Here is a 24979-nt window from a genome sequence, read left to right on the forward strand (position 1 = left end):
GCGTTTTTGAACTTACAAGGAATCTGTTGAGAACTTCTTGGATGCGGTGTTCAGGTATAGGCTATGTAATCACACATACCATCATCATCAGCCTATATTTACGTCAGATCGCAACTGAATCGCACCGTATCTAACTCATAGGTACAGGTGGTTCGACTCCTTTAAAAAGAATAGGCTCCGAGAGAACCTTCGTTACCACAAACTTGAAACGAGCGTGTCGAGTCGAAAGTCGGGCTTTACGCATGCATTTTGCAGATCGAGCCGATTTCCAGCAGCGATGGCTCGCTCCTAAACGTGAACTATACGGAGCGTGTTGTTGCATAACACCTGCATCGAAATTAGGTCGATTAAATCGAACCCGCGACCTCGTCCTCATCCTGGAAACATCATCCGCCGAGCCATCAAGGCTCGCACCAGCCCATTTCGACGAGCGAGCAAGGCGGCCTTTCCTCCTCGCAGTCACCTTGACGACGACTGCACGATCGGTCGAGCGCCGGAAGGGTGCCCACCGGGTTCGCCGCTCGCGTGCGCGATCACGCGCACCCTTCGCTTGGAAAGCAGACAACGATGCGGAGCACACCGGGTCCAACGCGGCGGGCAAACGCGAACGTCACTGCGAGACCGCCCAACGCATTTAACGCGCATTCGTGTCCCATTAGCCCACTTCAGCCAAGGACACACACACGCACGCACGCACACAACGCTGGGAGAACAAGCAAGGCGCACGTTCAGAGAGACAAAATCTACGCTTTCAGGAACTTGGCTCTCAATGAACGCCGCGATAAAAAACGTCTTATCGCACATCGCCATGCATGGTGCTAAAAAGAGCACAAAGAGAACAAATTTACTCACGCGTTCTTTACCAACAATATATTTCCTTCTTTATTTCTTCTACTCTCCCCCCTCCCCCTCTCTTTACGTCGTTCCTAGCCTTCCGGAGTCGAAAATGGGCGCAATCCGTGTGTGGCGCCAGAGCGGAGCGGAAATTTGGCAAAGTTATTAGCGCGCGCTCTAGCAGCCCCCAGGGCGCGCGTGTATACATTTATACGACGCGCGCGCGATCTGTGCAGCCGCAGCAACAATGGGCCGTGAGCGCGCCAGCGGGCGACCCAAATTGCCGCGCCAAATGCGCCGGTCGCAATCTCCGCGAGCAGCCCGGCGCTACGCTTTTTAGGCGCCACTGCAACTTGCGCCTATACGCTCAGGCCAAGCACAATGGGGCGGCCTCTGGAGCAGTCGCCTGCAGGGAAACGCACGAATCGATTTTGTCCCCTTTCTTACAAAATTCGACGGAAAGGGCGCGCGCGATCTCGCTTAAACTGCACACTGCGTTTCGCTTTGGACGCTGCGTTCTAGTTTCAGCGTTGTCATCAGTGGCGCGAGAGGCTAGTTCACCATTTGATGCTCCCCCTATACTATCCCCCAAACCCCTTAACCTTCAACTCCCATGGCTGCATGCATCGCACGAATTCCTTCTTTCTTTCTTTGAAGAGCGTTTGCCTCCTATCCCAAGTGACGCTAAGGAAAACTAATGCAGATTTGTTTCCCAAAGTAAGCGCTTGAGATTATGAGGGAGACGGTCGCGAAGGGCTCCGGATCAACTTGGCAGCACAGCTGTTGTTTTTCTTTACCAAAGTACACACAGGTGTTAGCAATCCACAGAATGAAGAGAGAGATAGAGAGGCTGCCACCCCCTGGGAATCGAGCCTGCGACATTCAGCTCAGCACCAGAATGCCAGAGCAATTGAGGTAACGCAGAGGGTCTGTGCGAGAAGCAGTTCTCAAACATAGAGCTAAAACTTTTTTTGCGTAAGTAGAGATGCCGTCAAAACGAGGAGCTTTTCGCTTGTATCGATAGACTTGGTACGTTACTGCATCCAAGTATCTTCTAAAAAATAACTGCGATGTTTTCGACATACGAACAACATCGAAATACGTTATTTTGTAGTATAGACGCGCTTGAAAAAAAAAAAAAAGAGAGAGAAAAAATAAACGCACGACGTTTTAGATATATTACGTGTACACTATATCTCACGACGTGTCCTTTCGTTATAACGAGCTCCTACAGCCACAGTCGTCTTCGGTTCAAAATGTCAACACGGCGCCTACAACCACGACGAGAACTGGGCAAACGGAAAAGCGGGAACGGAAGTGAGAAGAAGCACGTCCCATACGCCTCGGCTGGCGCTGCCTCATTGTGCACGCCGGCGATGCAGCGCCAGACGCGCGCCCGACAATCCGATTACGACCGGAGAGACAGAAAGCAGGGAGTGTAGATGGTGCGTGGGCTCCGCTTGTGGACAAAAGCGTCTGCGCAAACGACGTCCGCAGCACCAGATGGCGCCACAGGAGGCCAGTCGTCCGGAAGGCCTGCGTGCGCCTTCAAGGAGAGACGTGAAGACCAATGTTCCATGGCGCCCGCCTGCCCACAGAGCAAGAAGAAAGACCGTTGAGCTGAAGAAGTCGGTCGCGCTCCCCGACGGGAAACAAATCTAAGCAGCAAGTCCCACATGTTTTTTCCCTTTCGCTCACTCTCTTTAATGATTCCGTGAAATGACACGAAAAAGAATTGCGCATTGGTTATTGCAATGCAGAGACTCCCTTGAAGATTAATGAACGTGCGGCGCCCAGATTAAAAAAAAAAAAAAAAAAAAAAAAACGGTTTTATCGCGATTTGTGAAGTGGCCACCTATGATCTGGTATAGAACAACGAGAAAGAGAAAGTAATGTGAAAAGCGACTGGCAGCTGCCGTAATTATTACAGTAGTTATCGCAAATTGCTTTCCGTGGCCAGAAGAGCGAACCGGGAGTAAGTTGCAAATGTGTGAAACGAAGGACACTACGATGCACAATTGCTTACGCACTGTGTTTACACGCCACACGATGCTTCCCCGTGAACAGTGAACGATATGGCTATGCAACGTCGGCACTGCGAGCAGCATTTCAAAGCGCTCGCAACATAAATCGCCATTTTCGAAACAGGAGTCGATAGAGCAGCAACAAGCTGCTTAAGTATGCTTATCAGTGGCCAAAGCACAACCTTCACGCTACCCATCGTGCTGATGGCTGGATCCTCTTCTGTCGCTGCACAACTGTTCAGGCATCCACCGCCACCACTCTTCCCGGTCCTCCTCCCCTACTAACTACAGAGTCCTTGCGCAAGCCCCATGGGTGTAGCTTTGAGGCCGTTAAAACGGCGACCATCGATCAACCCACAGCCGTCAAGTCGCCGCTATTATCGACCACGTGTGCACGTGCTTTCCTATAGCCACTCGGAGCGATCCCACGGCGAGAGCAAACAACGAGCATCGGAAGAAGCGGCGAAACACAAAAGGCCGTGTTCCTTCGCGACGCGAGCAAGAAGCCAGCAGGAAGAGAAACGGGGGGCCACGCGGCCGCGAGCCGGCCTTGCCCCAGGCGCTGCACGCTGTAACGTGGGAAGCAGCGGCGCGCCACTAACGAGCGCGCTGCCCTTCGCGGGCATATATATACACGCGCTCTCACCGAAGGCAACCGCGTATGCAAATCGGACTCGATCACGATGCCGCAGGCCCGCTGGGCGCACACACGCGCGCCGCGCAAAAGTGGCGAAGAGAAACGAACGCCGCGGTGATTCATGCATGCACGCGCCAGAGAAAGGCGGCCGCCTCTTTTCGATTCTTGTCGACGCCGACGCGACTTCATCTGCGTTTCAGCCCACGGTCTGGGCAGAGAGGACGAGGCCTCGCGGCGGCGGCGAAATGGCCGCGGCAAGCAGGAACCGATCCGTTGCGCATGATTTTTAGACGTATGCTATAGGGCGCCTCGATTCGCGGCCCGAGTCCTTCTCGTGCGGCTTGATTGCTTATGCAAACGCTCGGCTAAGTGAGTCTGCGTTGCCACACTGCGTCGGCTGGGAGTGTGGAAGTCATGCATTTATGGCGAAGCGTTCGCCGCGTCACGCAGGTAATCAGCTTATTCACCGGCGGTATTAGCATAGAAGAGGGTGGAGACCTAACCAGTACTGCGTTCTGGGTAAATCATCTAAAGGAATACAAATGAAAGTAAGTGGCCGTTCCCCTTCCCAGTTGGTTGTCCAACAAACTAGCGGTGTAGTAAAGTAATTCGTAAGGCCATCTGCGAAACTAGAATAGAAAGTTTATAGAGCCATTGGACATGTGGCAAAGAAATGGTCCAAAGTGCGCAGACAAATACTCCCCATATACTATTGCGGTGCACTCTGATGTGAAATACTGCAAAGTTGATGTAGACTAGGAAAACGGGTAGGAAGGCATATGTAATATTCTTAGACATTTCTTCGCAGCACTGCGCCACTATCGAAACTTAGCTCAAGCCAAATTCACTGTACAGCACGGTTCCAAATAAGCGATAATATTCTGAAGTGGCACTAATGCCCGATATTCACTAATCGACGGCTTGCTCCACGATAAGGTTGTTGCTTAAAGTTCTCACCAAGACCGAACCTGTCCAAACAAAACAAGACACGCGAGCATAAATGTTAAGCACCCCCAATACATCCGTCGCTGGACAGTGCGGAAGAAACAGTATATATCATCCGTCAGCACAATTGTAAGTCTGAACGGACCTGTTCCACTCACAGGCTTTCAACACGTAGTACGACGCAGGAGAGTCCGCCGACGCAAAGCGAACGGACACGAAGTGCTGATATGGGCCACATGGCGACTACTCAGAGATCAAGCAGTCGCAACAAATATAAGTCAACTAATTTACTCAACATAACTGGAGCGTGAGCATTTAATAGCTTAATGCCACGTCCACGTCCACGCTGTCGCAAAAACTACAAGGCACGGCATACTTCACCATGCCCAATTATCCGCCTTTTCTCGGAAGCTAAGACAACAAACGTATTGTGACGTAGCAGTTAGTGCCGACCTTTTATTGAGCCCGAGAGACACGGCGAAGGGCCTCATGCGCTACGCCGATTATGCATCCACACAGGTGATGGAGAAGAAAGCCACACGTAACATTGTAACTGCCCACTGGCGGACCAAGATCACATCTTGTGGGGATGCCAAAAGAACCCTCCCCCGAGAGAACTCTTTAGGCGAGATCCTTCACGCGAAGAGTGGGAGATGACGAAAACTTACAACCCGGAAGACCAGATACAGTTGGCGGAATGGGCTGATAGCGTCGCGGAGAAGCAGATGCCACGCTAGCCAATTAACTCCGCTGGGAAAGAAAACTCCATTCTACCTCGATAATAAAAGTTTATTCTCTCTCTATGATTATGATAATATATAGACATGAGGAAGAAGTGAATAATAAGTGCCCACAACATAAGGATTCCATTTGACCTTTCATTCGCTTTCCCGATTCTTCACTGACCCAAGCGGCGCCCCTTATATGTTATCGACCGGAATCGGCCTATCCAATGCGACGGATGCTTCGACTGGCGGCTTCACAGCGCTCGATCCGGCGGGTCTGTGCAGCTGTCTATAATATTCAAGATACGCTGAGAGGATAAGATGGCTCTGACAGTGGGAATCGGGCGTCTTTGTCCATATTAGAGTCAACGTTGGCTGTAATAAAGCTTAGCTGCAGCCCTACACGACCTTTGCACCTCTGCCTTAGCCCTCTGGAAACGGCCATTAGGAGATGCCATCAGAACGGAACCCGGTCGAAAAAGAGCCGTAGCGTTATACCTATGGAGCCCTCGCAATCGTTTTATAGCCCTCTGTCGATAATTCGAACATCGATCAAGAAAGCTAAAAGAGACCAAAAAAAAAAAAAAAAACAAGAAACGGAAGCCCACCGGCAGCTGCTGCCAATCACTCGCTGACCGCGCACTCTCGTTCTGCGCTTCTATTCGTGGCGGGCAGCAACGTAACGTGTCAACGGCGTGGCCTCGATGGCCTCGACCGTTTCCTGGCCGCCGCTGCAGCAGCCAAAGGGGGCTCGCAACGCCCAGAACAAGCCAACGCGCGGCCCTTGTGTGTGGCAAACGGACGAAGAAAAGAAAGAAAGCAAGAGCAAACCACGAACGGAAATCAAAAGGGGGCCGAGGCGCGAGCGCCACTGTTGCGGTCGGGGCGAAAAACGCTGCGCTCAGCGCCGAGCCAGCCAGCTGCCCCCAACAAGGAAGCTGGACCGTGCGCGAAGTAACGAGAGCGATGGATGAATGCATGGAGGTCGCTCGCCCGAAAACCTCGGCCACCGCGCCGCACACTGCGTGGTATTATACGTAAGTACACGCGCGCGCTGAGAGAGTGGAAGGGGGGGGTTCCGAGTGGCGCCGGGTACAATGACACAAGGAAGCCCGAGAGTGAAAACTAAAGAAAGAGAGAAATAAACAAATAACTAAAAGAAACGGACCAACAAAATAGGCGCGATAGAATGGAGACAACAATCAAGGGAAAGCCGACCAATTCAATTGTAAACGGCAAGAGCAGCGGCCGCTCTCGTTTTCCTCTCCATAATGCGTGTCTCTCGACAGCCACAAAGGCCTGCGGTGCATGCAGGGCAGCAGCCCAGCAGAGGTATAAGTGAAACTGTGCCGACACCAACCAACCGGCGCCCTTTGTGGTCACACTCGCGAGGAAAACGCGATAATGAAAGGATCAGTCCGGCCATATATACTAGCGTGGTCGCACTATACTTTCCCTCGCATATTATGCGTTCTAGAAACGGAAGTTGAGAACTACGCGGTGGCGATATATCAATTCGACAGTATATGTAAGCACAAAGAATTGGAATGTCAGGAACACAAGGTTATAGGCGCGCATGAGAATGGATCGAGGAAATCACACAAATGAAACTTATTTGCTTTCCCGACAGACACCCGTTACCTTTAGTTAGTAACAAGAAAAACACGTCAGTATCAATCGTATACGTCACATACGGCTTTACCGAATGTGCAACTTGGTGGAGTGGCATTCTGCCTCTGCACCGCACAATTGCTCTCATCTGTCTCGGTAGCGTCAGGCCTACTCGCGCTGCGTGTAATCTAGGTGTTTGACCTCCGAGATTACGCTCTGCGGCATGTTTGTCCCTGCACTTCAAAAGGAGGCGCTCGCGCGGAGCAATTACAGGGATCGCTATTGCAAAGGCTTGATTCCACAGTGACTTGCATCTCCTCCTAGAGAAAAGTGCGCTTCGTCTTCGATCCCTACCGACAGCGTGTTTAATAAAAGAGAGGTGGGAAAATATAAAGAGGATTTAGCGTCACCGCAATACCGACGTCGCCGAACAAACGAAACCCGTCTCATATGGGGAGAAGCAGGCGCCGAGCGCACGCAAGAGCCAAAAGCTTTGGGCGGTACGTCACTGACAGCGAGAACCAACGCTGCCGGAGTGCTCCATCATCATCGCAGCCCCGCTCTCTCTCTCTATCGGCGGCCTCTGAATCACGAGGGCTCCTTCTGGGAAGGCGTAAATTAGGTGAAGTACTACATACATCGCTTGGCGCGGGCGGAATAAAAGGGGGGATCCGCGAATATATATATATATATAGGGAGGAGGAGAGAAAGAGAAGACAGGGATGTTAAACAGAAATACATACGTATACGTAGACGAGGAGGTTCGTGGAGTGTGACGGTGGTGGCCCCAGCATCGCTACGCCGAAGATGACGAGACGGAAACCAATGATGAGGGCCAAGGGCGCGAGCCACGTGACACGGAGCCCCCGGGACACTTTGTTTCCCCGCTCTGCCAACCGAATAACGCTAATTGGCGGGTTAATTGCCCTCCAGCTTATTACAGCCTTTCTACTGGGTGTTCAAAATTAAGCTTTACGGAATTTTTAAACATCATCTGTGGCAGGTAGCATAATTCTTATCGTTGAGCTGGATTATTCGAAGCGGCGGACATTAGTAGCACGAGAAATCGAAACACATATTCAACTAATTAACAAAAATTGACTAATCAGCTTCTTAGTTAATTACTTTACAACTACTATTGTAATTTACGAATTGTGACCGGTGAACTTGCAAGGACGCATCCACTTGAATTATTTTCCAGGATGACACCAGTTTCGAGATATTATTTCCCAAAGTAAGAAACTAAATACATGGGCGTTCCAGTTACTTTTGTGCTTCAATGTATAAAACAGCCATTTTGGTAAAACAATTAGTGGAACAACAGTGCATTTTTACGCCGAGTTTGATGGCTCATATTTCCAAACTGGTGTGATTCTGGAAATTCATTCCAAGTGGATACGCCTCACAAGCTCACCGGCTACAATTCGTAAATTGCAATATGTGTCGTAAAGTAATTAACCAGGAAGTTAATTAGTGAATTATTGTTAAATAGTCGAAGATGTTTCGATTTTTCGTGCTACTAATGTCAGCCTCATCGAATAACCCAGCTCAATGATAAGACTTATGCTACCTGCCACAGGCAATTTCTAAAACTTCCGTAAAACTTAAAAAAAGAACACCCTGTACATTATAGGTACCGCTAAAATAGACTACACCTCAGATGAAGGTCAGATTCGACGCGCATAATACCGGCAAGGATTTATAATATGTATTACATGCGCAAGAACAAACAAATAGCCAGGTGAGCTGAAATGAAACGATGAGGCGTTCCAAAAGCTTGCCCTTCTTTAAATCAAAGCAAAATATTCAAGTTCATCCACGAGTCTATAAGCGAACGGATGAATGTAGAGCAGCGACGACGGGCGACCTCCCAAGCGGCCCCGGATAATACGGGCCCGTCCCTTCACAGGAGGTCGTGTAAGGCAGCTAGATCATGCTGAGCGACGGGGCGCGACGCGAAGCTTGCTCGGTTTCCACGGAGCAAGTTGAAACAGGCGGGTGCAGAAGGTCGCCCCTTTGATGTGCCGCCGTTCGGTTGCATCGTCCTTCGGCGGAACGTTTCGGATGAAAGCCGCGATTCAACGACGCCGGATAACTTCGGCGGCGGCGGTGAATTTCGGTAGCACAAGCCGAAGATGTAAGGACTGCAGTGACCAGTAGCTCACCTAGGAATTCTAGCTAAGCCCGTGGCTCCGTGCAGAGGGCACGGAAGCCGCTTTCAAAGGAGACAATCGAGTGGGCGAAATTCCGCGCCCCGTCACGGTCGAGAATACGAACTACCTCGGCACGGCTCCCGATATTCCACCCGTAATCTCACGAAGACCGAGGCGCTACGGTTGGAAGGGCGAGGTTGCCACTCGCTAGCGCAATGCAATCACGAAATGCGCCTGCCGCACTGCTGAATGACGCCGATTGCGTAAGCCTGCGGCCGTGACTCTTTCGACCTTCTGCCTCGCTCAAAGCAGCAGCTTTAAAGTGCTTCAAACTGGTAACTTTCGGGGTCTCGTAACTGGTGAAGGTACAACGAGAAGCAAAGAAGTCTGACGTTAAAAGAGAGATATAGAGATAACCAAGTACACTGTGGAGCTCCAGTCACACTGCGAAAACGTTTCGCGATCAATGCCACGCTTTTCAATCCAGGTAATTCGACTGTCTTCGGGTAACAGAGCCGCATCAATAACGTTCACTGTTCTCACACTGAAAGAACATGAAGATCTTTCAGTGTGTTCCCATGAGGACGAAAGCCATTCCAAATCTCCATGAATTGGTTAAACGTATGGCTACATCCTCTCGGATCAAATTCAGGCTTCATAAATCTGACCACGTCACGAATAAACCTATTCCTTCCTGACATTAAAGCTCGATTCTCGTATTCTCAGCAGACGGCGCTCAAAAGAACTAACCGGCACTCTTGAAACCAGCATTTCATACAGGTACAGGGCGACGTATCTATCACGCGTACTTGTAGCTCCTCCGTCGGCTTAAAATCCGTAGAAAACGACGAGGAGCAGGGGGCATGCCAAAGAGAACAGCGCACGTCAGATGAGCCTCAATACGCCCTGCTCCAGATGGAAAGGGTGAGAAATGAGTCAAGTGCGAGGGCGGGAGGGGCACATATACACTCACAAAGGGAGCCGTCACAGAGGGCGCCGCGCGTTGAAGCGATCCCGCTGTGCCTCGGCCATCTGGAAGGCGACGCCCGTGCAAGCAGGCACACGCACCACGCACACATACATGCGGGAGCACACGCACGCACACTAAGCGCGCGCACAGGGCCAGCCGACGAAAAGCGGACTCCCACCGAGTGTGTCTCGCTCGGCGGGAGACTAATCAAGCGGCGGCAGCCTGCGAAGAGCGCCGCAACCACCGCGACACGGCCTCGGGTCTCCAGACGCGCAGGAAACGTCAATAGAACGTGGCGAAAGGAAGAAGACAAACAAAAGAAAGGCAAGCCGGAGGGGGGCACGAGAACCGAGAGCAGATGATGACAGAACGCGGCCGTCCTCCGCTTGCTATTGAGCGCACAGTTACGGCGGCCTGCCGGGCGAGACATCCGGGAAATGCGAGAAAGAACAATAAGCGACGCGGGGATGACGAAAGACGGAGCAGCCGTCGCACACGCGTCCGTGAGCGCGACCTGTCCGAGTGAGCACGGCGTTCCAATCTCGTCAACGTTTGCAAAATTAACGGCCACTGAGAGCAACACCAGCCGGACGAAAGAAGCACGTATATAGAGTTCCCAGTTTGCCACAAGAATTACATGCTAGAGATTAACTGTGGAGTTGCAATCACTCAGCTATACCACGGGAATGACGTGTGGTACGCGAATTGGTGGAACCTTGCCTATGACTCCAGATGTTCTGGTGGCGGCATACTGTTACGACTTTTGAAATTTCCGAGGAGGAGGAAAAAACTTTATTCAAAATTGCAGACAATAGATCTGAAGGCCTTGGCCTCTAGGTGGCCTCGGTTGAGGCGACCTGCAGAGCCCAGGTCGTGATATTTTCTTGGACGGTCTTGTCTTCTGACCTTAAGAGGGCCTCCCAGGCTCCCTCCGAGGGAGCTGGCAGTAGTTTTTTCGGAGGGGGCTTGGCAGAGCATTCCCATAAGATATGATTTTGGGTGGCCAGCTGGTTCTGGCCGCAATTTAGGCAAATTGGGTCCACCTGTCCGCACGTAATATATGTCAATCTGTGTGGGCAGGGGAAAGAGTCAGTTTGTATCTGACGTAAAATCGTGGCCTGTTCTCTGGATAGCTCCTTATTAGGAACTGGATAGATTTTCCTAACCTCTATGAAAAATCTGGCAAGTTCATTAAAGTGGTCGCTGGCTCGATCCAGAAGTCCACCGAGTCTGAGGAGCCCCCCGCCCGGTTGGTTAAGCCTCGGGCTGTTTGGTGCGCTGCCTCGTTACCCGGCATTTCCCGAGTGATCAGGGACCCATACTAGTTCCGAAATTTCCAAGCCAGCATGTTCAGCGGAAAACCGCATAGCAACAGGACCAAGGAAGGACAAAACAACACAGGCGCTGACTATCAATAACCAGCCGAATGAAAGTACAGTTGATGATCAGCCCCTGCGTTGTTTTGTCTGTCCCACACCCCACGCGCCGACCACTAAGTGCCAAGATTCCATCTAGTGATTTCTGCAGAAAACTCGATGGCATGTGCCGCCGTACCCGTCTCCGGCTCATGAGGGAAGAAGCTAGTTTTCCGCACCGACGCGCGTAACTACACGGCGCCATCGTTGCATTCCAGAGATGGGGCAGCGAATGAGCAACCCACGGACACGGAGCTGAGCAGCACGTCCGAGGAAGAAAGAACCGGAAGGCCGGTTGCTGCTGCTGCTAGCTGGACGGAGAGACGAGCACCGCACGGCATCCCATCGGTCGGCGCGCGGGCCGTCGTCCAACGCTAATCGCCCCCGGAGGCACGCGGACAGCGGAAAACCGGTCCGCAGGCATCCTCCACCTGCGACGCGAATGGGCCCCCTCTTTGCTATGACTGCGGTGGGATCGGGGGAACACGGAGCGAAGAGGGGATCGACGCCCACGCTAGCCCGCGCGCATATCTCACGCCGATGAGCCCTCATCGACGCATCACGTGTGTATCCGCCAAGGGAGAGAGGGAGCGGGGGGGGGGGGGGGGGCAGCTGTGAAATACACACGCCCTAACCTCCCCCTTATGTAAAAAGCGGGCGATGCGTGCAACCCAGTCACTATGTAGCGGCCTTTGCAAATGCGTGACTCGCGGCGGTAAAGTTCTCTCGGCACACGCGCTCAGCGGCGTTGTTGACGAAAACAGAGTTCCCATGGAGACGCCGAAATCAGGCTGCGGGTCGTCGACTCAATCTCTGCGCGAAAGGCGTGGTGCAGGGAACACCTCAAACGCGCAGGAGTTGAGAGCCCTTTATAACTTAGTATTTGCCCCCGGAGAGTTGCTCGGCGAAAAGAAGAACACGACGAGGAAAACAGAGAGCATAGCACGACCTTAACATACGTGCACAAAAGTGGGGCGAGCCAGAAATCGCAGCAATGCTCGAGATCCCCTGCATGAAGCTCTAATAGTTGCGACTCCGTCCACACAAAGATGTTGCAAGCAAGCAAGCAAGAAAAAAATTATAATAAATATGACAGTGTCTCACACTCACTTTCCGTTTCGTCTTTGCTATTCGCTGCTCCAAATGATAACTTTGGGCGGAGTTTAGAAATCTGACTGGAACTATTTCCATTTACTCTCCGCAGTCATGCTAGCGGGCTTTGCCAATAACACTCTAAATGCACATCACAGTTCAATGGCTGATGTCAGACTATGCTGTCTAATTCCTGCCTTTTCCTTCAGATGATGCAAGGAAAAAAAACCAAACCACGGTGTTCATTGCGACAGCAAGAAAGTCCTGGAAAAGAAACTTGCGGAGCCTCGAACGTGCGCGTGCATGATTAATTACCTGCGGATCCGAAGGTCACGTTTCGGTCCGCGCGACTTTGTGGAAAAGCCACCAACGAAATATTCAGACGCTTGAATGACAGTGAATTGGAAAGACGCTAACAACGTTAACTCTTTACGCACTCGTTGTATAACCAAGAAAGCGCAATACAGTTTTCAAGTACGCATTGTTGAAAAACTGGTATCTGCGATGTTCTCAAGTGCTCTCAAGTCACAATACTTTCAACAGACGCAATCGGGATTATCATCTGTAATGCCAAAACAGAAATGGAGAGTCAAGCAGTCAGAACTCGGTGGCGTTACGTTTCGTATTCTATCCCCACTTACACGTAGCAGACTTCCTATTGCTAGTTAACAAAGGCTCACCACGCATTGCGTATATAGCAGGGTCGCCATGCACGACGATCGAGGCGATGCGCTAAGGGAGACATCGGCGAAGACGATGGCGCGTCCACTTCCGCCAACAACTCGAAAATTGCATGAGCACGGCACGTGAGAACAAAGGAGCCTTACGGGCAACATCGGGCAGGCAACATCGGGCGGCCAATCAAAGCGGAGCAGGCCAAGATATTGTGTGCGGTGTTGCGAGCTGCTACCACTAAGGGAAAAAAAGCGCAAGCCGACTGTCTGTTTCGCCATCCCAATATAGTTCTGTTTTTCCTAACCTCACTGCAGCGTCAAAAAACGTTGGTGACAACTGTGGATGTATGAGGAATCGCAGCCTATTAAGAGAAGGCCGCATACACGGGAATACAGGCTTTGTCGAAAATATGCATAAGTCCGACTTTTTAAAAAACGTAAGGTGTTCTCGGACAAACGGAGAACCTTGGAAAGACGCGTCTATGTTTATACCCTTTTATCCGCGCCGTGGCGGCAGTGTGCTCATCACCCCAGGAAAGTTCTGGTCATACATTTTGACAGCCAAGATAGCCAAGCAAAAATAAGTATTTTGTCCCCTAGTTTACAGGTATACATGCCCTTAATGTGTTCAAATATAAGGAATGAGCCCCTAGCGTCCAGCTCATCTATGTGTACCTTTCTCGTTATACTTGGCAGTAAAATTCATTTGGCAAACGCTGTAGCTGTACAGCAAAACTGGCACCAGCGGGAGAGTTATATATATTTATAGGCTATCGTAACTTCTGTCGTCCCAAAGGGCTTGACCGGAAGTCCTCGGGGGAGCTGTGTGTGTGTAAACATGAAAAGGCTCTATACAAGTGGTGAAAGAAAGCGCAGCCTAGGCTGTGGACGCCTACGCAGTCCAATTGGAACGCAGCGACGCAGCTCATGCAGCCGCCCACTGATCACCCGGTGGCCTCTCGGCTTTCTACTGCCGCGCCTCTAGCGACCAGGAAGCGCCAGGTGGCCGAAGACGGCTGTTTGTCTTGCACCAATCCAGCTGTGGAGGACCGCGAACGGTTTTCTTCCGGGATGCGAAGGTGTGTGCGACGCCATGATTGCCGTTTGTGTTTTAATGCACCTATTCTATCCGTTGGAATAATGTGCCGCTTCTATCTCGACGCCAAATCTCATCAAAGTCAACAACAGTGTTTTAACAGCCGTAAAAGAACCTCGGAGACAGTTGCAATGTTAGGAGATGTGCAACATCGACGCGACTGTTGTGCAGATGACAATGAAACGAATTTACGCTACCGGCCTCTACTATAACGCCTGCGCAGCGCGCGGTGGTGGTTCTTAGCTACACGGTGTCTCGGCCCGAGACTCTAAGCCGCCACATTCATTTCGTCAGGCGTTCGCATCACGTCTAAACGAAGGCCCACATTACATGACCACATGAAGTACCATGACACATCGCCAACAGGCGATACTAACTCAGTGCGCGCACACATCAACCAGTTCAACGTGGGCTAGCCGAAGAGAGGACAACGGTGAGCGGGTACGCTCCCCTTCCCTTCCCTCGCCCCCCCCCAAAAAAAAAGAAAGAGAGAGGGGGGGAAGAGAAAGAGCAAGCTAAGAGGACTGCACATAATCTATAGCAGCGACACTAACGCCTTACTGAGTGAAAAAAGCTGCGGAAATGTATGGATCGAACAAAGGTGTGGCTTAACAGGCGGAGTCGCAGAGCACTGCACACCTCCGCCAGCGATAAGAAAGAAAACCGTCATTCCTATCCCGCGAAGTTGAGTGTGGCACTGGATGCCGAATCACCTGACAAGTTCCCCCGATTAAGAGAAGAAAAAACAAAACAATAAGCTCACCTGCCGAGAAAGCTGAAAGAGACAGCCGAAAAAGCTGAAAGACAGAGAGCGAAGATAGAAGCTGGGAACTTCAAGGAAAAAAAAAAAAAAAAAAAAAAAAAACATGGAAAGGGGGGGGGGGGGGGGGGCTGTTAAAGGTCTGTGCGTTGGTGCACACGGCAACAAGACCGGGACGTCAAATCACCAGCTACCAACGGCAGTCTCGACTCTCGAGGCGCGACACTCGCCGAGAAGGTCCCGGGCGGACAATGGCGAAACACTTCGCGGACCGCCGCAAAACGTAGGACCGGGTATTGGGGGGGTGGGGGGCAACAAGCGAATTCCAACGGAGCAGTCGACGGGGCGCACATAAGCACCGGAAAAAGAGAAAGAGAGACACACACAGAAAAGGAGAGTGTTGTGAGCGTCGTCCCAAATGACAATAAGCAAAGAGGCAACCCCTGGGGCTAAAGATTTCGGACGGCCCCGAAAGCGGCCAAATAACCGGCGGCGGCAGACAATGCGAGCACCAGGAAGAATGGGAGTGCAGCGGGAGCAGTTGCGGAGGCGGGCGGATGGGGAGCGGCGCATTCCGCGGCGAGGCAGCACCAAGAGTCCCGGCCGCCGCCTTTCACGACGCGATTTCCCACGAACTTGCAGCACGGTGGGTGAAAGAGAGTGATCTAGTAGAAGAAATGAATAGGGCAAAGAAAGTTGCCAAGCTAGAAGGATCCGGCACCTATTGATGGTGGCTCTTGACGCGAGCCACGCCGCCACGGAAAAAAAAAAAAACGTTGACGCCCGAAGTAGCCCGACGTAAAGTGTTTATAGAAGGACGTGTACAAACATGTTCATAGCATTTCTTTTCAGTCGCTCCTGGATAAGGCAACAATGTAAAGGAGTCTGGATCGAAGCCACCGGCGAGACCGCCTAATAGACCAACAGAATACGGCCTTGTTTGCGGCCAAACTCGCCGATGCGCGAGCAGAGGAAGGGCACGTGGCCGGCGCTGAAGTTATCGTGGCAAGTAGGCAGAGCCGACTTCCGTTTACCCGACGTTGGTTGATTCGGCTCTTCTCTTAATTCGACCACTGTTCTTCAAAAAACACAGGACACGTCCACGCATGTTGGGCGCGCTTGTTTTAATCCTAACGTTGGATAGCAAATAGCAATTTTGCCGGTCCATTCGTTGTCGAATTAAAACAAGTCGCGCGAAACATTAACGGCCACGGCTGACGAAGAGCCAGAAATATTCTTACTTCCTTCGTCGTCAAAATCGATAATGTGATCGCGATGATAATAGTAGCAGGAAGAACTGCTGAGCCCTAATGTCCCAAGTCCACAGGGCGCGCCACAATGGACTCGGTTTATATTTCGGCCACTCGGTCTTATTGAGAAGTCATGCTACGGAACAGGCGCCACGCACTCTCTGCATACGAAGGGTGTGTACACGGTCCGCAATGTTTAGGTGACTCAGCCTGATATTACAGCGAGTAAATTGGGGAGCAAATGTAAATTACTGCCACGTTCACAAGACCGGCGAGTTACCGGAAGGTCTGGGCGCCTACAATTGACTTTCGAATATCGCCAGGTATATAGACGCCTCAAACACTCCCGCTTGGAAGCAACTAATTTTTTGCAACTTCCGCCACAACAACGTCCGCTCTCTCGTGTGCTGGCAGTTCAGAGGCCAAGGGAACAAAACCTTGGTTAGACGGGGTGTTTAACTCAGCTAGCTGGTTCATTCTTCGAGGTTTGTAACAGCGGAGCGCACACTTGCCACTTCTTTCGGGAGCTCTCCGGGGGGGGGGGGAAAGAATGAAAAAAAAAAAGAAGAAGAAAGAAAATAAAGGTATATACAAGGAGTTTCGCAACAACTTTTCTGCGTCGAGATAGTTGTGGCACTGAAAACGGCCTAGATAAGCGCGAAAAAAAAAAAAGAAAAGAAAGTTTGGCGGAGGCTCAGCTGAGAGGGAAACAGCTCACAAGATTACGGGCACCAAAGCGGGAGCGAGCACCATAGGCACCCTTCGAACGTTTTGCTTTGTTCCATTAGTACTTCCCCTGCCTATTCTTCGGCACAACAGGCGCCCGCTGCGGTGTGGTGTTGCTCCGGTCCGGGCCGGTCCCGCGAGCTGTCGATGAGTCATACCGGCGCGCTGGCCACCCCCACCCCTCTCACCCCGCTCGGTGTGCGCGATCGTTCTTCCCTCGCGCCCTTGTTGCCGCGTCGATTTGTGCAGGGAGGCAAACCGACCTTCGTCCGTCCACTGTGCCCACTATAGATTGACCAGGTGAATGCGGGCGGACAAGCGCGGCTATCCCTCCGATGGTAAACGACTACAAACAACTCGCCCGGCCTCACCAAGAGCGGAACAAGACGAGCGGTATATCTCACTCAAATGATTTGCTCAGAAGCTTTCGAGACCAACTGCATAATTTGTGGCTGAGTTGAGACGCCTGACAGTTACATACGACTGGATATGTGACGACTCGATGTCGCAAAGACGCATGACGCGTGCCTGCAATACATTGTGCTCCCACAAGCGTTCAGTTAGAGCTTGCAAAGCAGCTTCACGTCTTTTTCTTGCGTTCTTAATACAGTCCTGTTTCACAGACATTTAGTGACATACCACATTAACATTGTGAGACGCTCAGGCGGGTCGATTGCCGGCCTCGATCGCCAGGATAAATCCGCCTGTAACTAGAACTCACCACCGCCAACACCGGGAATCGGTACGGCGTGCCTCGGGCTAAAGCTAAACTTATCAGTAACGTAGCGACTGAGTATGGGTGTTAACGAGCCGAAGCACGCCCGGAAGCAATCAACAGACGCCGAGATGTACAGTGGTGGGCAAACCGGATTAAGTGCGACCGCCTCAGGTTCTTTAACGTGCGCCCAAAGCGCGATACACGACCGTTTTCGCATTCCGCCTGCATCGACGTGCGGCAGCCGCCGGATCCGCGAATTGAACCCGTGACCTCGTGATCCTGCTGTAGAATAGCTAAATGACGATTTGATACACGATCGAGGAAGTGAACAGCGCAACGCCAGGGATTCGTCATTTTCCTTTGTGGCCTGTCGGTAAGTTCTTCCTCACTTTCTTTGAATAGCGTGCCGAGCCCACAGGAATGGCCTCCGAGATCTGGCGGCGGCTTCCTCGTCTCGAAGGACACGCCACCCAACACGTCCAAGCCGCAGCGCCCCAATGGGCGCGACAGGACCGTAATCAGCCGAAGGGGGCCCACAATGAACATGCAGACGACCCGGAGGCTTCGCGGGACCGGCCAGACGTAGCGGGAACGCCGCTTGGTTCAAGAGACAAAGCGTTTCCCTTGAGCGCGATGCCAGGCGCCGAAAAGAGCTTCCGCGTGCTGTGTCGCGCTGCGAGATGAGCCACGCGGGCCGCCGCACAGTGCAACAACGTTCCTGCAAGCGAGGAGGGGGACGACGACGACAGAAGCGCAGGCTCTCCTCCGCCGACTGTCCCCGTTCGCCGGCGGCAGAGGCGCGGGTCGGGGGCACACAAACGAGTCGGTCGGCGCACGGAACGGGGTCGCCGCGGACAAAACGACGCCGTTACGACGACGGCAGCAGCCGCCGGTCGCAGCTTGGCGAAAGGGCAGAGCGCAATCGCCGCATGGATGGATGCACGGGGGAGGGCTCGTTAGCGGACAACAGGCGCGGCGAACAATTTCTTGGCTTCCAGACGCGCTCCGACGCGAAAGTGCAATACGCATTCCCACTGCATTACTCGGGCGTCCGAGAAACGAGTTTACTGAGAAAAGCAGTTTTGAGTCAGGAGCAAGATTTCTGAGGGCGTTTCGTCGTCCTGGAGAGCGTCCGTCTATCTGTTGGGAAAGAGACGAAGAAAATTGTTCGAAGAAATTCTTTGCGGTGTAGCGAGTAGCGGCCGTTTCTTGAGGTATTCCCATATCTATATTGCCGCGTGGAGTGTTGGGCAGCGTGTAAAATGAGATGCTGGCCAAGAGGTAAGACACGGCCCTGTCCCAGACAAAGGGCCAACCAACGATTCCTGGTCATTCCGCAAGGGTGAATGTGTATGTGTTGCACAGACACAAAGATCTACATTTCATTTCTCTTTCCCTTTCCTTCCCTCTCCGCTACAAGCGGGTGGCACGGTGCCCCTTTTAGAAAGACAATTGCTAGCCCGATCCTCTTATGTGATGTTTAAGGAAACAAGAAAGGCGCAGTCTCGTGCAAGGCGTCGACGACTGCGGGGGCGGCGCGCACAGGCAGTTCAAAAAAGTAAAACGGCCGTCGGCACAACAAGGTCCAATGCGGCGCCATACACGCTTCGACATTCCTCCCGCCGACGCAGCGTCGCGCGCACACACGATGGCGAAAGGAGTGAGATAACGGCCGCCGTGCCCCGGGACAATAGTCGCGACCCCCGAATTTAACCGCACGCGACGGAGCGACGAGGATACAAAAGGAACGGGCGGCGCCGAGGCAACGCCCGAATGCTTGCTGCTGCCTCTGAGACACGGATTCGACGGGTGGTCCCATGCTTCGATCATCGGAAGCTGTGTGGCGGGGACCGGTATCCTTGCGCTAAATGTGCATAGAATACTTCTGTTTTGCGCTGTGAACCTTAGGGCGACATCGACAATCTACGTCTCCATGCTTGCTTTAGTTAGCTCATGCTGTTTCTTTCTATCTCATTTTAGTGCGATTTCAATTATATGCATGGGCACTCCAGGCGAACTTTCGCCGTCGTCGTCGGCGTTGCCGTGACGTTTCCGTATATTTGGGTAGGTGTACGGTACATGTTTATGCATGTCGTATATGCACGGTATGTGCAACACTACTGAACCGCCAAAGATTGTCAGGCCAGGCCTCACGTTCTCCGACTGAATTATTCCTCCGAATTTTAAGAGAATGGCAGCCCGCAAACAAAATGTCGTGAAACGTAAAATTCACAGCGCATGGCTTTTATTCTAAATCTCAGATTAGCAAATATTAGTAACTCAAAACAATAGCAGTGATCGAACACGGCGTTGCGCATCATTGCGCATGCGCGTAGGCCGCGTTAGTCAGATTCACGTATAGTTAGGAACACCATCTGAGGAGTTCGAGGCTAAACCTTTCTATCGCTGTCAGTGCTTCGTCCATTGGGCCGCAACTGGAAATTCTTCTCGCTCATATCCAAGCAATGTGGTAAATTAAAGGAGCGTTAAACAGCAGTTCAATAGACTATAATGGCGCTGAATAAATCTATTTTTAATTCTTTCAGGGGCCCTCACAAGCGGAAAGAATGCGGGCAGCTCAGTCGCGCACGTTGTGTGTGAGGAACGGCTATTGAGGCAAAGCACCAAGGCACGCAATGGAAGAGAGCAACGTGACGCGTAAGGAGCGGTGAAAACACATCACTGCGACCGGTTCAGTGACTTCCGTGAGTGCTGCCAAACGTGGGTAGGCACGCGTCTACACCAACTTCTGCGCTTCGCAACAAGCCAAAAGCACACCAGTCAATATTTACTCCTGATACCACGACACTAGCACGCGAGTTACGCAATGTGTAGTGCATTGCGCTATCCGCTTCCCTTTCAAGTGAGCTTTACGTCGGCTCAAATGCGCCCTCGAATGACACCAATCACAGGTAGGCTACTGTCGCACGACGTCACCTGAAAAAGGAATCGAGGTGCAAACGCGGATCTTACCAATACGTCGCAGATGGGCTGTCTTCCGGTGCGCCGAACACGAGCTGTGTGAAGAGTCTAATCCAGCATGCGTGGAAGTACGGTCACAACCGCCGATGTCAAGATTTAACAATTAAATAAAAAAAAATACACCACGTATTCCTGCAGGGACCGTCAAACACACGAGACACCTCAGCTACGGCCAACCCAGCGATTTCTTGCAAGGTCAGTGTTCGGCGCGAGCTGGTTTTTGCCAAGGGGAGAAGCAAGCCAGTGGAGAGGAGGAAGCGGACGACCCGCTCGGACGGCGGCCGAGCTGGGAGGAGCCCAGGCGCCGATCAGAAGGGGGGATCGCGCTGGTATGCAGGCGGCAGCAGCACCTGTTCACAAAGCACGCGAAACCAGTGGAAGCGCCGCGGACGCTGCACAGCGAAAGGTCTCCAGTGATCGGCCACACCAGTAATCCGCACGGGACGAGGTCTCGAAGCCGAACCCGAGCTCGGCTTCAGAAGACAGTCGCAACAATCCTTCGATCGGAGACGACGTCTCTATTTCGCCGCTTCTGTCACACCGTCCTCGACTAACGCAAACTCAGCCTACTTGACTGCGCGGAAACGACGCGTTCACAGGCGGACGATGACGAGAGAAAACGGCGAGGCGATTCGACCGATGACACAATCCGAGCTGGGAGTCAAGCCGCCAGCCCAAGCATCCCGCAACACACACACACACACAACACACACCCCTCGCAACGAGACACCGCTTCGCGCACTGCAACGAACGACGGCGCGCCACTACGGCGACGCGGGAGGACGACTGGCCGAACCGAAAGCGGGCGGGCGGGCGAGGGCGAGAATCGCGAACGGGGCATGCCGGGAGATGTAGAGAGAGGAAGAGAGAAGCCTCTCTCGTCGGTGCCTCCATCTACCGGCGCTCCCGGGCACCGGATCGCCAGTGAAGCCGCACCCGAGCGGCGTTCGACGGAACCCCCGTTGTTCCCTCCACTGAATTTCTAATTACGAGTGTCTCTCCCTGGGCCATTGTTACTGGGCCGCCTTTCTCCGCACTGCGAGCCGAGCGAAGCCTTTGTGGAGGCGCCATGGGTCGCCCAAGTGCGTCCATTATTCAACCGGCGAGATGTTCTCTTCCAGCGGTGAGGGAGAATCGGGGCTCGGAGTTGGAAACGGCACCGCGAACATATTAGTCACCAAAAAAGAAAGCAAGGAAGAGGAAAGAAAGACATGGAAAACGACGCAATAAAGCAGGATCGGGACACGCAGCCAGCCGACCAATAATTAACTTAACAGAGCCTGGAAACCGTCGAGCGAAGTAGTAGCGCGTTTGATTCACCCCGCGGGACTCACGCGAAATGGCTTTATCGGAGAGCATCCCGTGATTCACCCGCCCACGTCGCACCGTTACATGTCGGTCTGCAAGATATCGAAGTAAAACCTAAATGTTTTATGTAAGCGACAATGTAGAAGTGCGACCGAACTCGGCGACAAGAGATTTCGTGCGTCTGCTATGTACAAAGTTACAAAAGCGATACTGCGTTTCTTGAAATGCACCAGCCGATATGACCGCTTGTGATTGACTCAGCGACGAAGGCTTGACTGTGTGTGTACCAGTGCAAAGTGCGAAATTCTCTCTACCCTCTCATCTTTCAATCCCCTTTCCTAAGTGCAGGATAGCTTAGCGGGATCAGCCTGGTTAACCGCCCTGCCTTTAACTAATGACTTCCTCTCTCTCTCTCTTCGGATCTCGAGCTTTCAAAAAGCAACAGACGCGGAACCCGAGTTCGGTCTCTTCGCCTTCTGGACGCGGGACAGTTCAGGTGCCCTCCACCACACTTGCAGGCCTCCTCCGAGGTACGGGCGGCTGCGACCAACCCATTTCTCGCCCTTTTCGATTATATCCTTGGGTAAGTGAACCACTCAGCAAGCATTCTCGAAACTGTGATTACACAAATGCAGCGGTCATCGTTCATATCGCGGTAAATACGCGGATTATACTCAAACAGTCGAAGGTAAACAGCAAACCATTAGGTCGTTCCTTTAGATAAAGACCGCAATAGCGCCAAGAGCAGATGGATCTTCTCATATTGCAAATAGTTGAGGTATCCGCATTGACCGAGTTGGGAATCTTATGTGTACATCCGCATTAGGAAACGTAACCTATCTTAGCAATCCAAGACCCGCAGTTTAGTGCATATATATATGACGTACCCCCTCGGTGTTGGAGATGGTTAACGTCCTGCGCGTGGCCCGGTGACCCGTACGCTATCTTCCGGTTCTATAAGCCACCTCTATATATAGAGCTTAGCTTACGCGAGACATCTACGTTCGCTATCTCTAAAAGGCGTCCCACATAAGGTAACCACCTATAACACACCGGCGACGCGCAACTCCGCCGCAATTAAATGTTCCGCTCACAGGCGCAAACCGAGAGGCAAGCCCCTCGCCTTTTCTCCGCCGGTTTGCCGAGCCGCAGTCGCTAGTCACCCGAGTCCTGACTGGAGCAGCATCTAACATGCATGTGCCTATCGATTTCGGTTCAGTCGTTCACGTGCATGGGGGAGACAACGAGCACGCACGCACGCACGCACGCACGCACGCACGCACGCACGCACGCACGCACGCACGCACGCACGCACGCACGCACGCACGCACGCACGCACGCACGCACGCACGCACGCACCGCACGCACGCACGCACGCACGCACGCACACGCACACACACACACACACACACACACACACACACACACACACACACACACACACACACACACACACACACACACACACACACACACACACACACACACACACACACACACACAGCGCGTGTGGTTTCGCAAACCACCAACGCAGGTATATAAGCAACAGCGTGGGATCTACTCTAAGCTTCGAGAGCCACGGGAAACAAAAATGTAAAAGCATGGGGGTTGTCGTGGCACGTGTTGCGAAGAGACTAAAGACTGAGCTAAAAGCTCGCTGTGAATATTTCAGGCTCGCGAAGTGAAACCGCCGTCGACCTTATCACGGTGTTAGGGCTCGAGAGCACGACGAAGCCGGGGTGCTCCGAGTAAGCGCCGGGGTTCTTTCGAAAAGCAGCTTTTCGTCGCGCACTCGGCATCACCGGGACGACGCGCGTGCAATGGCATCGGTCGCCCGCCGTGCGTTTAATATTGAATACTTTCACTTTGCCATCCGGCCGATGCCGCAGCGAGAAAAACCGCTTACGGTTCCATTAAGACCCGGCCGCTGCAGCGTGGCCGCCGCGCTATTTTGCGAGCACGCGCTTAGAGCAGGTTACGGCCTGCACTCGCGGTATTTAAACGAGCGAGTGACTGCTGTTTGCGTTCCCTTCTGCGAGAGGCCGTGTTTCACTGGCGTAAAGAACGGCAAGATGCCACGTCAGATTATCAGACGCAGTCGTCGAAATCCAGTTTTGCTTCGGTAAGTGTGACACAACTCTGTATAAACCGGAGACGATGGCCCGGTCGCAGGTCCGGCAGACTACAGAAGCTGGACGGAGAAAGGTGAGGCCACGCTCCACGGACCCGCAAAGCGCACGAACGCTCACACGCTAAACGCTAACTACAGAGACGGCGCCGAGTCCCGTCGCACTAAGAAACACCGGAAGCGTTTTCACCGCGCAAGACAGGAGGGGGCGGATCACCAAGTGGTCAAGAACACATCCACAACTCGAGACACAAGCCGTGTCGCGCAAACGGCTACAGAGAACGCGCTTTCCGGACGACAGCGCGATCTCCCCCGCTCCCTTCCAGTTTGGGAATGCACAATCCTCACACGCGGAGCTTGGCAGCCGGCACAGACGTGCCGCAACGCTTCGAGAATGCGGCAGAACGTGGCAAAGTAAAAGAAAAGAAAGAATGCGGCAGCAAAGCCGAGGAGGGAGTCTTTCTTCTTCTTCCCACGTGGAAGACCCGTTCGCCTTGAGCCCGCATCAATAGCCGGTCCTCCGCAGGTCCACATCACACGGGCCTCGGAGGACGAGCCGCGGGGAGCAGAGAGAGCAGGCGAGACGCCGCGCCAACAACGGCCAGCCGTTGCACACCCCCGACGGCGCTACCCGGCGCAGCGAAACAAGGCGTCTCGCGCTCGTGCGTCGACGATAACACGGGCGGTACTCTAGCTAAGCCAGTTCACGCTGTTCTGCAAATCAAGAGACCTCCAATCGTGGAATATGTGTCACCGTTATCTGATCGGTAGACTGATCGATCGATGAACGGACCGACAGGCCAGCTTGGTGACCAATCGAGTTTTAGGTCTCAAGGTGTTGACTGTTGTGACTGACTTTATTTCTTTTTGCTTCGGTTACAATAAAAGCAATGAGAAAATGAGGCTACGACCCCGCTCTTCCCTATTAGAA

At 52.6% G+C, this 24979-nt stretch overlaps 1 protein-coding gene across 7 annotated transcripts in view; it reads right to left on the reverse strand.

Annotated features, from left to right (window-relative positions):
- Positions 1 to 24979, reverse strand: part of LOC119460676 (plexin-A4-like) — a 356289-nt gene that overhangs the window by 139325 nt on the left and 191985 nt on the right. The window contains exon 1 of one of the 7 annotated variants that reach the window (XM_037721721.2): positions 20604 to 21353. The exons of the other annotated variants lie outside the window; for them this stretch is intronic. The gene's annotated coding sequence lies outside the window, so the exon portion shown is untranslated. Of the gene's footprint in view, positions 1 to 20603; positions 21354 to 24979 lie in introns of those variants that run through there. 7 annotated transcript variants of the gene reach the window in all.

This window comes from Dermacentor silvarum, chromosome 8 (assembly GCF_013339745.2).
Source record: "Dermacentor silvarum isolate Dsil-2018 chromosome 8, BIME_Dsil_1.4, whole genome shotgun sequence".
Taxonomy (NCBI): Eukaryota; Metazoa; Arthropoda; class Arachnida; order Ixodida; family Ixodidae; genus Dermacentor; species Dermacentor silvarum.